The sequence below is a fragment of the Nothobranchius furzeri genome, chromosome 5 (assembly GCF_043380555.1).
Source record: "Nothobranchius furzeri strain GRZ-AD chromosome 5, NfurGRZ-RIMD1, whole genome shotgun sequence".
Classification (NCBI taxonomy): Eukaryota; Metazoa; Chordata; class Actinopteri; order Cyprinodontiformes; family Nothobranchiidae; genus Nothobranchius; species Nothobranchius furzeri.
Window position 1 is genome coordinate 55,955,628 of NC_091745.1, and position 12,500 is coordinate 55,968,127.

The window sequence follows — 12,500 nt, forward strand, 5'->3', positions numbered from 1 at the left end:
GTGGTTTTACTGTGAAGGGAGAAATAATCAGTGTATCAGTGCAGGCATGACAGAGTACTAATATGTAAATATGGATGAGCCTGGCACGTGCGTGTTTGCTTTTTCTGTGTTTGTAATTTACAGGTGTTCTTGTCCCACCTGACCACCACTGGAGACCTGCTTGTCTTATTTATGATGTGTGTGTGTGTGTGTGTGTGTGTGTGTGTGTGTGTGTGTGTGTGTGTGTGTGTGTGTGTGTGTGTGTGTGTGTGTGTGTGTGTGTGTGTGTGTGTGTGTGTGTGCGTTTTAGGTCAATGTCAACACGCGGGGCCGCTTCTCAGCAGCTTAGCTAATTACACAAGAGCCCTGAAGGCCACTTAGAACAGGTTAGCTAATTAACAAACAGGCTGATTGCAGATTAATTGAGAGGTGTTCTTAATCTTCACCCCTAAATGCAATGACAAATGCTAACTGGTGCTAATTAGACTGGTATGGAGAGCCGAGCGTGGAGGTTGTATTTACAGTTCCTGGGGCTCGTATGGATGTGTGGCTTGGACCCAGGCGACCCTAACCCTAACCTATTCCTAACAGCTTAAACAAATAAAACTTACGGGATCTAGAACCAGGATCAAATGTAGCTAAGGTGGCTATTGAATTAGCATGTGCAATATTTTTCTGGAATTATAATTATAGTTTTTATTGTGACAAATATTTTTATTATTACCAGCAGACTCTGCTCTGAGTGGGCCGGTACCCTAACCGCTACGCAGCACCAGCACTTTTATATTTTTACCTCTCAGCGAACCGGGACCATTCTAATGTGCTGTGTGCGCCGGTAGTTTTTCCAGCTTTGTATCAGTCCAACTCTCTAAAATTACTGAAAATAAAATCTGTTCATGCTCATGGTAACAGCATGTGTCTGCACCCACCCAATCCAGCTAGCGGAGGGGTGAAGAGGTTCTTCCGCATTCATACAACCCAGTTTCAAATGATTAGTTCGTTAATTTTTTGTGATTTGAACTAAAATAATGTGATTACTTTTCTAAAAAATGCTGAATATTTTTTTCAGATGTTCTTAGATTAAACAAAAGCAACTGGACTTCTTCTTGTTGGAAGGTTTCTTTTTCATCTGATAAAGTTCCTCAAACTGAATTTGACTGAGACCAGCTGATTTACTTCAAACCTTCCGGGATAACAGTTCCCTGCGTGTGTGAGAGTTTTTCACCAGCACCTTTCTTCTTCATTTTTATGATGATCTTTTTACATCATTTTTAATTGTAGCTTCTAAAACTGGCTGTCAATGCAGCAGTGTGTCCAGAAATGGCTCCATCCACAAAAATAGTGAAAGGGAGTGTCCGCAGTCTTATTTCAAGAACTACCTTATTTCTCATGTCTGACATGATCTGCAGGTTAGGTTAGGTTAGGTTTTCATATTGGGGTTCCCAAAGTGTCGTTTTTATGTGGAAGCAACAATAAAAATACTTGCATGTATTAACTAAAGATTGCTCCAGTGTGAACGACACCTGGGTAACTGGAGACGATTGTGACAACCTCCTTCCTCTGAAGGCAAACTTTTGGGACTATAATGTTTGCCATTGACCCTATTAGGCTGCGTGTGTGTGTGTGTGTGTGTGTGTGTGTGTGTGTGTGTGTGTGTGTGTGTGTGTGTGTGTGTGTGTGTGTGTGTGTGTGTGTGTGTGTGTGTGTGTGTGTGTGTTCTTGTCCATCCTGACATGACTGGTTTGCGTAAAACATGAAACCCGAAACGGCTTCAGCTCAACGGGTTTATTGTGGATCATGATGGCAAAATGAAGAAGAATCGGCCCCTCAGCAGGTTCTAAACCAGCACCCATCTGTGGATGATCTGCTGCCAGTAGCAAATGCATCTTGCTTCACCACCTACACACACACACACACTCACCCAGAAACCACTCCCCTAAGGTCCGACTTCTTCGAACTTCCATCTGCCAGGATAAATTCATCATCTTGCTCCCCCGTCTATCACCACACACCTGTGCTTTTTAAGCCTCCCACCCCAAAAACTCAGACACTCGCACTCCACCTGGCCTCTTTCAACCTCTGACCCCACCCCTCGCAAAAGCCAGCCTCCTTCCATTGCCTCTCTCAGCTCTTTCTTCGTCTCTACCACCTGTGCTTTTAAATCCCTACATAAAGGCAGACCATTTTACCTCAACGCACACTCACTGCCGGCCAATAAATACACACGTCTGTGTTATAACTCCATGCACACACACACACACATCCCTGCCCAGATCCCAGGAAACACACACAAACACAGGCATGTACAAATACACACGTGTACTGTCCCTGACGACACAACAGCCAGCAGCAGCTGCTTCCATCTCCTAGCAACAGCAAGCCTGATAGATGACCCCACGATGGATAATTACCGTAAATCACCACCGCTCACATACTAAGGGCGAGAGAGGACTGAGAGAGCTTGAGAGAGGCTTTGAAAGAGAGAGAGAGAGAGAGAGAGAGAGAGAGAGAGAGAGAGAGAGAGAGGACAGAAAAGGATCAGGGGGACTGAAACTTGCCATGTATGCACTAATGCACTCTGATGAGCTCAAATTCATCAGCTTCTTACAACACACGTTTACGGGTGGCTGAGCCAACACATGGTAGTATTTATCAACGCACATTTACATTCATGCAATGTACAATCAAACTGCAGGACAGGGATGTGTGTCCAGCATGAGGTTGTGGTTGTGGCCCTTAAAGGTCAAATAATCAGATCATGGTGATTCAGGCTGAAAACTAGCATTCACTGGAGCATGTTTTAGTTAATGTTTTTGAACTAGTACTTGGTTGTCCTCTCACACTAGTTGGTCAAGGAAAAATGCCACCTATCATGACCGGACCTTTCTGTGGAAGCATAACGTAGCAAGTAGCCACCGTTCTGGTCGTTGAGTGTGTTTCCACCAACCACAAATTGCTGCCTTTTGGAAGCACCCCAGGAGCATGTAGTGTCACGTCGCTTAGCCAAATTTACACTTCGAGTCTATTTTATACACGTCACACTTTCAGGAAGCATCGAGCGCAGCGATCCAGATCAGGACAGGCAGGAAGGCAAACACGAAAGCAGTGTAAATCGTCTATAAACTTTCAAAATAAAAGTCGGGCAGATTTACATTTGCTTAATTAGTAATAAAAGTACGTCATTACCTGTGAAAAGGTTGTAGCCGAGGTAAACAAAACAGGAAATACACCACAGACCTTTCTGATTACATGCTGCCATCTTTCTCCTTGCTTATTGTTGCTGCCAGAATCACGCGTGTTCATTCTCTGGTCATTCCGTGACCCCGCAGGACCAGCTGCGTGGAATATGTTCATTGCCATTTTGCATCTCAAACTCTCCCTGTAGGAAGGGAGCTCACAGGTAAAACGCATCTATCACGTTAAGCATTCAGTGGAAAGCCGGAAATGAGCCTGGTTCTGATTCTCGCTGAAGGTTTTTTACTCCTACAGTCGCCCTGTGCTTGCTCCAGACAGGGAATAGTGTGGAATTTACAATGTGATGCAACTTGCTGATTCCCTTTGATGATGCAACTTTTAACTAAAATATAAGTGACCAAGACCATCATTTTCATGTAACTCTTTCTAATTGCCTTAACAAACAAGTCAGTAGCTTTTCTAAATCACCAACAGGTCAAACCTCCTTGTGAAACTAAAACGGTCTTATCCTGAACAAAGTTTACTCCAGGTCATAAACAATCTTCTACACATGCACGCAGATGCTCTTCATTTTCAGATCCACCAGACGTGCAATCTGTCCCGCTCCGTCCCCTCTTTCTTTCATCACCCCCCATCCCCTCCCCGTGCGTGTCCTGGCTGCTGCAGATATTTGATCTGGCTGCCTTGTGATAGATTGACAGGTAATGAGGAGGTTGAAGGGGCGTTGGAGACAGGAGCAGGTGTTCAGCACAGTCTTTTTGGCCAGCGCTAAGCTGCCATGTCCTTCACTGCTGTACCGCACCACTCCACTTCCTCCCTCTCTCACTCATTCTTTCCCTTCTTCTTTCCTTCCTCTTTTCTTCCCTCCCCCCACTTTTTCTTCCTGAGAGAAGGGGACTATGCAATCCATCACGCGTTGACACGGTCAGACGTAGACTGTCTTTATATGGGGAAAACGCATCGGCCGTGGAAATAAATAGAGAAACATCAAGTCCCGTGTTGGCAGCAGCGAACCGGGCCTCGGACTGATCACTCAAACCGTGTCGAGGACTGATTTGGAACATCCTGTGCAGTGAAGACTTACGTGGCTTGTAACATGCTAACAGCAGTGCTAACATCACTCTTCACAAAGTTAAAATCTCCTTAAAAAGACATAGATTGTTTTTAAAAACAACTTATCCACCAAATCATTCGTGGGAGGAAAAAAGGCAACTTTTCCCTACATTCAGGACGCCCTACAAAGATAATCCAGCTTAACTGTGCACATTTAGGAAGTGTCAAATTGACATTATATTAGAAGTGGGCAGTCTTACAGTGTTCACGCTGTTTTGACCCGTTTCAGTGCTGCTGACACAGCAAAGCGCTGCGTTCTGCTGTTCATCAGAACTAACTCAGGGGGAGAGAAGACAAGAGAGGACTGAGGGGTTGGAGGAAGGAGATCTTGGGAGAAGGACAAGTTAGAAGTAAGATCGACATTTTGAAAGTTTGACCATTTTTGTGGTTGACATGAAATTTTGCAAAGTGTTTTATGATGCAATCCAGACAAAATACAATAAAACCCAAAAGGAAAGCTCATTCTTCAGTGATGAGGAATGAATGACCCAATTCTTAGCAGGTTTAACCCAAAGTGACCACATTTTCCTAGTTAAGTTTGAAATGATGCTTTCTACCCCAAAAATCTCAACCTCAAGTGCATTAAGGGCGGAGCCTGACCCATCATCACAGGGGCAAAGGGACAGCGCCACAAAGGGAAAACAAGGCTTCAGACTATAAATCCACCCCTCCGGTTTACTACTTTACATTAAAGGACACGTCACATCTTAAATCAGCTCACCAGTAGGAGAAAGCAGGGCTAAAACAGGAGGCATTTGCATGTTCCCTCAAACATTCCTGGGAAGTGAACAAACGCTTCCATCACCTTCTTGCAGTCATATCAACATCACTTTAAACCGTTAAGGCTGCCTTGTTACCATGGTGGTCGTCTCAGGATCAACGTGGAGGTCAGAAACAAATGCACAGAAATCCAAAGATGAAAGTGCAGCACCAGCTAGTTAAAAACACCTAAACACCCAAAACGGCTTCGTTTTGACGGTTTTATTATTTAGCATTATGCTAGATAAGAAAGTTTAGAATTAAAACTGGTGCCATAGAGCTTAAAATTAGCCTTTTCCAATTGTCACCTGACTCAAAGGGAACCTGTTTTCTAACAAGAAACAGCAATTGACTTACAATCACATTCAAACACACTCGCCTGTCAGTTTATACCTCTCCTACCCCCCCCCCCCCCCCCCCCCCCCACACACACACACACACACACAGACAAACTTGCTCACACACAGACCAAACATCGTCCAACCCACAAATAGACACCCACACATACACACTTTTTAAGCCCTCGGCTGGCATCAGCTGTCACACAACCTGTCTCGGAGAACTAAGCAGAGACAGACGCTGTCAACTTACGAGTGCCTCAAATGCCCACATCCAGCCAGGCAGAGGAGAAATCAAGCCCGTCTCCTGCTATAATTTGCGCTAATCCTTCATGGAAGATAGTGAAGTCTATGGCATATCTGCCTAATAGCATCAGTCACCGGCAGGTTCTAATCTCATATTTAGACCCATTTCTATCATGGGCTGACGACAAAAGCACCATCACAAAGTGTGATTACTTTCTTACACTTTTTTTTTCTTTCTACATTTCTGCATGACTTGACTTCTGATAATAGTGATGGTGATGGGGGTGGAAAAACAGGGAGGGGGCAGTTTTAAAAACACAGGAAGCAAAAACTTCAAGGTTCTCTTCTCGGTGCTGCATGAAGAGAAGTCATTTCAGGCAACTAGAGAAGACAGGTGGGCAAAAGAGAAAATGTTAGGGATGAACCGTAGCAGTGGAGGCAATTCATGACCAAACAAACACACACACTCATCTCTGCAGGCCGTTTACAACCAGCGGTGTTTGCCCTGCTCCACTGGCTGCTTTTCCACGTACATTTGAATACCAACTGGAGTGCATCCCTCTCTTTCAGACAGCGCCATAAAAGACGACACACACAATGAGGACTCCTTTCAGCCAAGCGGGGGCTGCCTGGGGGCAGAGAAGCACCTCCAAAACCGCCGCAGCACTTCAACTTTCAAGGCACAATGAGGTGCGGAGCCCAGACGGACAACGGTGGTTAATTTATGAAGATGACAAACAGAACAGAAAAAAACCCATAAGTGTAGGAATTAAAGCTCCTTTAGTTGCTGCTTCACTCTGTGGATGACAGTGTGTGTGTGTGTGTGTGTGTGTGTGTGTGTGTGTGTGTGTGTGTGTGTGTGTGTGTGTGTGTGTGTGTGTGTGTGTGTGTGTGTGTGCGTGCGTGCGTGCGTGCGTGCGTGTGTGCGTGCATGCCTGCGTGCGTGTGTATGTGCGTGTGCCTGTCTGGCCAAAAGACGAAAATGAAAATTAAAAAAAGATGGTGGGTGGTGCATGGATCCTAATGAATCTGCAAATCAGAGTCCAATGAGAAGAGACAATGAGGGAGGTTCAATACACACACACACACACACACACACACACACACACACACACACACACACACACACACACACACACTCACACACACATACACGGCATGCACACACACATGCACGCATGCACACTCATCACACACACACGCACGTGCACATGCACACACACACACATACATGCGCACATGCATGCTTGCACATACACACACGCACACATGCACGGCATGCACACTCATCACACACACACACACATGAACACGCGCACACACACACACACACACACACACACATGAACACGCGCACACACACACACACACACACACACACACACACACACACACAGGGATGAGTAACAAACACTTTCCAAAGTTCCAGATGACGCAGACCTAAGAAGGTAAAAGCAAAAACAAAATCATAATCTTGGAAATAGAACCTAAAAATGACACTGTGGGATTCATCCCCCCCCCCCCCCCCCACACACACACACACACACACACACCCCTCACCAATGAGCTCAGAGCCCCACCTGCCTTCTTGGTTCTGCTCATCTGAATAATATCTACCGTGATGAATGGCACCATAACTCTGATATCCACAATCAATCTCTGCTTTAAAGACACATCCATCTTCCATAACGCTGAATGGTGTGCTGGTGGAGGGAGTGGTGGTGGTGGTGTTAAAGGAGATCAGAGGAGGTGTTGGGGTGGGGCAGGGGGAGGGCTTAAAGGTGATGATGGCAGGAAGAAGTGGTGTGTTTTTGTTGGAGGTACTGAGTGATGTCTTGCCCACGTTTAAAAATAAAAAACACAGAATCGTGTTTTAGTCCTCTTCTCCTTGCACACAGACAACAACATGAAAGAGAGAGAAAAAAAGATGAGGGCAGAAAGATGAGTTAAAGAGCCAGGCAGAGGCGATGGGATTTTGTTGATGTAATCTTGCTTCAAAGAAAGATCTCCAATCTTTATTCCTAGAGATCTCCCACTGTATGAACACCTGTATTAATACAGGTTTTGTGTTTAAATGGATATGGTAGAAGATGAGAGTTACTCAAAACAAAAACAGTGTGCACACAATTTTGTTTATTCAAGATTATTATTATTTATTATTACTTCTCAGTTTAAAGCAACGCCAAAAAGTTTGCAACACTTTGAGCTAATGCTTTCAAACTGGTTTCAGGGGTTGTTGAGTAAGAAACAGCTTCACGTGAAACAGCACTGTAGCCCTCTGCTGACCAGAAGCAGAACTTAACAGCTTTGTTGGCATCATGGCGGAGCCTGGAAGTAAAAGGAAGAGAGTAAGGTCTTTGGAGGTGAAGCAAAGTGCTAAAACTGCAGCGAGCATCAACATTGCCTATACTCCTTTGAGGGAGCCGAAGGAGGCTGCAAAATCACGGACTGATGGTGGCCTGGCTTTGTTGTTACTGGACTTGTAAGCAATAATAGTTTTTGTCCACTAGTGTGGATATTTTTTACTTCTTAGTTTATTTATCAACAGTTAATATTAGCGTTAGCTCCATTTTAGTGTTGGCAAATCAGGTTGTGGCAGGGTTTTTTATGACAGTTAAGGGCAGCAGGAGGTAGAGCAGGTTGTCCAGTAATTGGAAGGTTGTAGGTTCAATCACAGATCCTGACAGAGAATGCTGTTGTTGTGTCCTTGGGCAAGACACTCAATCCCCCTTGCCTGCTGGTGGTGGTGGCCTGTGTACAGCAGGCCTCGCCTATGTCAGTGCACCCTAGAGCAGCTGTGGCTCCACTGTAGCCCATCACCACCAGCGTGTGAATGTGTGTGTGTGAATGGGTGGATGGCTGATTGTGCTGTAAAGCACCTTAGGGGGTGTATCACTCTAAGAAGACGCTATACAACTACAGGTCATTTACCATTTAGTTGTAATTTGCCTTTCAGCCAGCAGGAGGGAGATAAAACCCAGTAAGGGTTGCTTAGGATGATTTATGTTTAAATCTCTGGGATGAATGTCAGCAGACAACAAGAGCCCTTAAAGGACTGTTGAGATTTTATTTGATACAGAACGACTCACCAGTAGATGGTAAAACTCCTCAGAACGGAGCTGTTTATGACCACAGACGCAGTCTGCTACAACCTCACACTTTTTGCATCATACGAGTGAAAACTCCTACGCCTGGACCCACAGCTATGGCGGTGGTTGTGTCTAAGGCGTGCTGTGTGCGAGCTTTAAAGAGTGAACTATCCATGACCTTTTTGAAGGGTCACTCCTCGGTGGCACTGCTGCTGAATATTCCTCCTAATGATCTACCACGTCTTTTAACCCCCTGCAGACAAAGCAAAGGAACTGTCAGGAGGGCTCCCCCACATTGTCCTCTGCTTTTTCTTCTTCTCTCCCACCCCTCGTTCTCTCCCTCTGTCTCAGCCCAGCACCTCGAACGCCCCGGTCGGAGCTTGAATAATTAAAAGAGGAGGATTCCACACAGATTCTCAGCTGTTCTTGAAGCTGTCCAGTCTGGTAGAAAGTGGCTGAAATGTTTGTTTTATTTTCTGTCGTTTTGTATTTGAAGTCACAGCATAAAAAAAAGAATCATGCATTCCTCTGAGATGCATCAAAAGAGTATGCCTTTGAAAACCCTCACATTTTATCCTGCATCGATTCCTCTCATTCGTAACCTTTTAAAATGTCCCTGAATTTAATAACAGCAGTCACTACAAGATGCTCGTGTTAAAGTCAGAAAACTTCTACTGGCTCTGAGTGATCAGTGCTGGAATTTCTCTTTTACTTTCATTTCTTCAAAGTATTTCTTTGACAGTGGTACTTTGGCTGCAATCACTCCAAAAAAAAAAAAAGAAAAGAAAAGAGTTTCAGGGCAAACAAACAGTCTGTATAGCTGCACCTATTCATGGCAATAACAATGGTGCAGGGAGAGAGGCGCTCAGGTGAGATAGTTCATTGATTTAAGAAGTGGTCAGAACCCGGCTGAGGCTGGTGATGGGAGCGCATAAGGAGACGAGATTAAAGGTGAGCCGATGATGGATGAGAGGAAGTTGGGAGTCTGTGAGGCGAGACGTCGGATCAAAAAAGAGTAACAGACAGGCATGTCATGACTGGAATGACACTGCTTCTATTGTAACAAACACAGGAGGCATTTTTATGATTTTAAATCTGAGTAAAGCCCGGATCTCACTGGGATGCGACTGCTGCTGACTCGTAACAAACGGCATTCACAGAGAAGCTTCCGAAACGAGGGTTCTCCATTTCCCAGAGTGGGTCGGACGGCCTCGCTGTTGTTGAAATTTGGTCGACTAATTTCCAACTAAATAAACACAAAGACACTTTGCTCAACTACTTGCATCTATTTGAATTAAAACAATCTTTCAAACATATTTTACGTATCAATTCATTGTGATTTCCACTAAGTAGTCACAGTTGGGCACTGGTTTACGCTCTTACACTGTTTCCAGCAGGACAGTAAATAGAAGTGTTTGCAGACTGATAAGGGTAATATGCAAATGACTCCACTCTAATAAAGCTTCAATGAAAACATTAGAGAAGATAAAGGCTGCCTTCCACCATATCTGGGACTATTACTCAGATCATCACCGGCTAATCATTTTCTGAACGACTTCATGAAAAATCTGCTGCTGAAAATGTTTTTGGAGAGGATTTGGAATGCTCTTGTAGCAGACTGAAAACATCGTCTTTTCTTTTTCTTTCTTTCATATCTTCTTCAAAGTTGAGCTTTAAGGTGCAGCCAGGGTCTGAACTCGGGGGGGGGGGGGGGGGGTACCCTGTACACACACACACACACACACACACACAAAACACAGCTGCTGTGAAGACAGAAAACATTACAGGGCTGTTTTTTTCCAGCACCAGGCAAAGTGAGTGGGTGTAGTTGGACGAGTTGTGGGGGGGTGCAGAGAGGAGAGAAAACGAGGAGGAGAGTGAACAGTGGGGGCGGGCTGAAGAAGTGGAGATGAGGGAGGAAGGGAGGGAGGGTTGAGTGTTGGAATGAACTCTCTCAGGCTTTGTGGTGCACGTTTCCCAAGGCCCCCGCCTGGCCCCTTTGATAAATGACACATGTCATTCTGTCAGCTTGTGACACTGCAGCTGGGAGGCCCGGTGATATATGGCTCTGCTGAAAAAGGAAATCAACTTTTTTCCCCTCCTCTCTCTCTCCTTCTGTTTCTGTCCTCCTCTTTGCTTCTGCCTCCCTCCTTCCCTGGACTCAGGCTGAGTGCACGGCCTTTTTATATAAGGATTTAGGTTTCCTCTGGCCCAGTGAGCCCCCCCCCCCCCCCACACACACACACACACACCCCACCTCCCCACCCCCCCACCCCACCCCCACATCCACACACACACTTACACACACACACACACACACACACACTGCAACAGACAAGCTTGAATGCAGACAGGTTGCGGCCGGTTTATTTTTTATTTTTTGCACACACTCACGGTGACGCAGCTATCGCGATCATGTTCAAAGCCATGTCCTGAGGATGAAAAGAGGCCACTGCTACACTGGAGGTTGATTCTGGGACTTATGGCAAAATGCCGAGGAAGTAAACAAAGTGCACACTTTTTAATGGCAAGGGGAGTGGGTGGAGCATGTGTGTGTGTGTGTGTGTGTGTATGTGTGTGTGTGTATGTGTGTGTGTACATGGAGAAAATTCCGGTTGGGCAGGATGGCTGGTGTCTCCCACTGGGTCATCTGTCATCCATGTGTCTGACTGGAGCACAGCTCTGAAGCACAAACACACACACACACACACACACACACACACACTCCCACAGGAACTGGGATGAACTGTGAAAAGTATGCCACACACGGTTAAACAAGTAGATACAGGATATTCAAGAGCGGATAAATGTTCACACACTCAAAAGGACTTCTTAGAGAAAATGCCCACACTATCAATCTTCAAGCAATGGGGAAAAAAGGAGAAAAAAAACACACAATGAGACTTTATTTTACAGAGCAAATGATCCTAGCCAATGAGCTGTTCCCGTGAGGCCTGCCCTAACCCTCCCACCCTGGCAGATTAGCCTATCACGGCATCCTATTGACCCCTTCACTCCATGCACCGCCCACGCTACGGGCGAGCCAATCTTTCCCTTTTTTCCCTTCTTCCTTACACACTTTCTTACTCTCAGTAATAACACCCCGATTCCTCCTCTTATTCATCCATCCCCTTCCTTGCTCTATTGCTCTGTCTATCCCTTCCACACTCCTCCTCCCTCTTGTTTTGCTCTCAACGGTTGACCTGTTATCAGCACACGGGAGATTCAACAGCCCCTAAAAAACAGGTAAACAGGCCAGCGATAGTTATGCGTAGCTGAGGGACATTTCCCAGAGTTGCTTTCTTCAGTAATAAACACAAACAAAACTGATCTGAAATCAACTAAAAATCTCTCCTTTCTTCTCTGTGGTTGGTTCAACGTGTCCAGGAGAAAAAAAACACTAAGACAGTGTGTTTGGTTTAAAATCACAGGAATGAGGAGCAGGATTCAGGCCATTCAACACACACACACACACACACACACACACACACACACACACACACACACACACACACACACACACACGCACACACGCACACACACCAGACACACACACACACACACACACACACACACACTAATGAGTAAGAGTTCACCATGTGTTGCTATGGGGAGCAGGGCTACTTTTACTGAGCGCTTGCAAAGAAGACACAGAAAGACAGGGAGGAGAAGACGAGGAAGGAACCACTGTAGAAGTAAGTGATTCAACAAAGGAGGAATAAAAAGATGGAGGGAAAAATGTTTTAATTAGGAACTGTGACACTAAACACTGAGTTTGTGT

The 12,500-nt window shown here is 45.3% G+C and overlaps 1 protein-coding gene across 3 annotated transcripts in view; it reads right to left on the minus strand.

Annotated features, from left to right (window-relative positions):
* LOC107378942 (teashirt homolog 1) overlaps nt 1-12,500 on the minus strand; it is a 37,874-nt gene that overhangs the window by 12,067 nt on the left and 13,307 nt on the right. The window contains exon 1 of one of the 3 annotated variants that reach the window (XM_070550932.1): nt 6,164-6,742. The exons of the other annotated variants lie outside the window; for them this stretch is intronic. The gene's annotated coding sequence lies outside the window, so the exon portion shown is untranslated. Of the gene's footprint in view, nt 1-6,163; nt 6,743-12,500 lie in introns of those variants that run through there. 3 annotated transcript variants of the gene reach the window in all.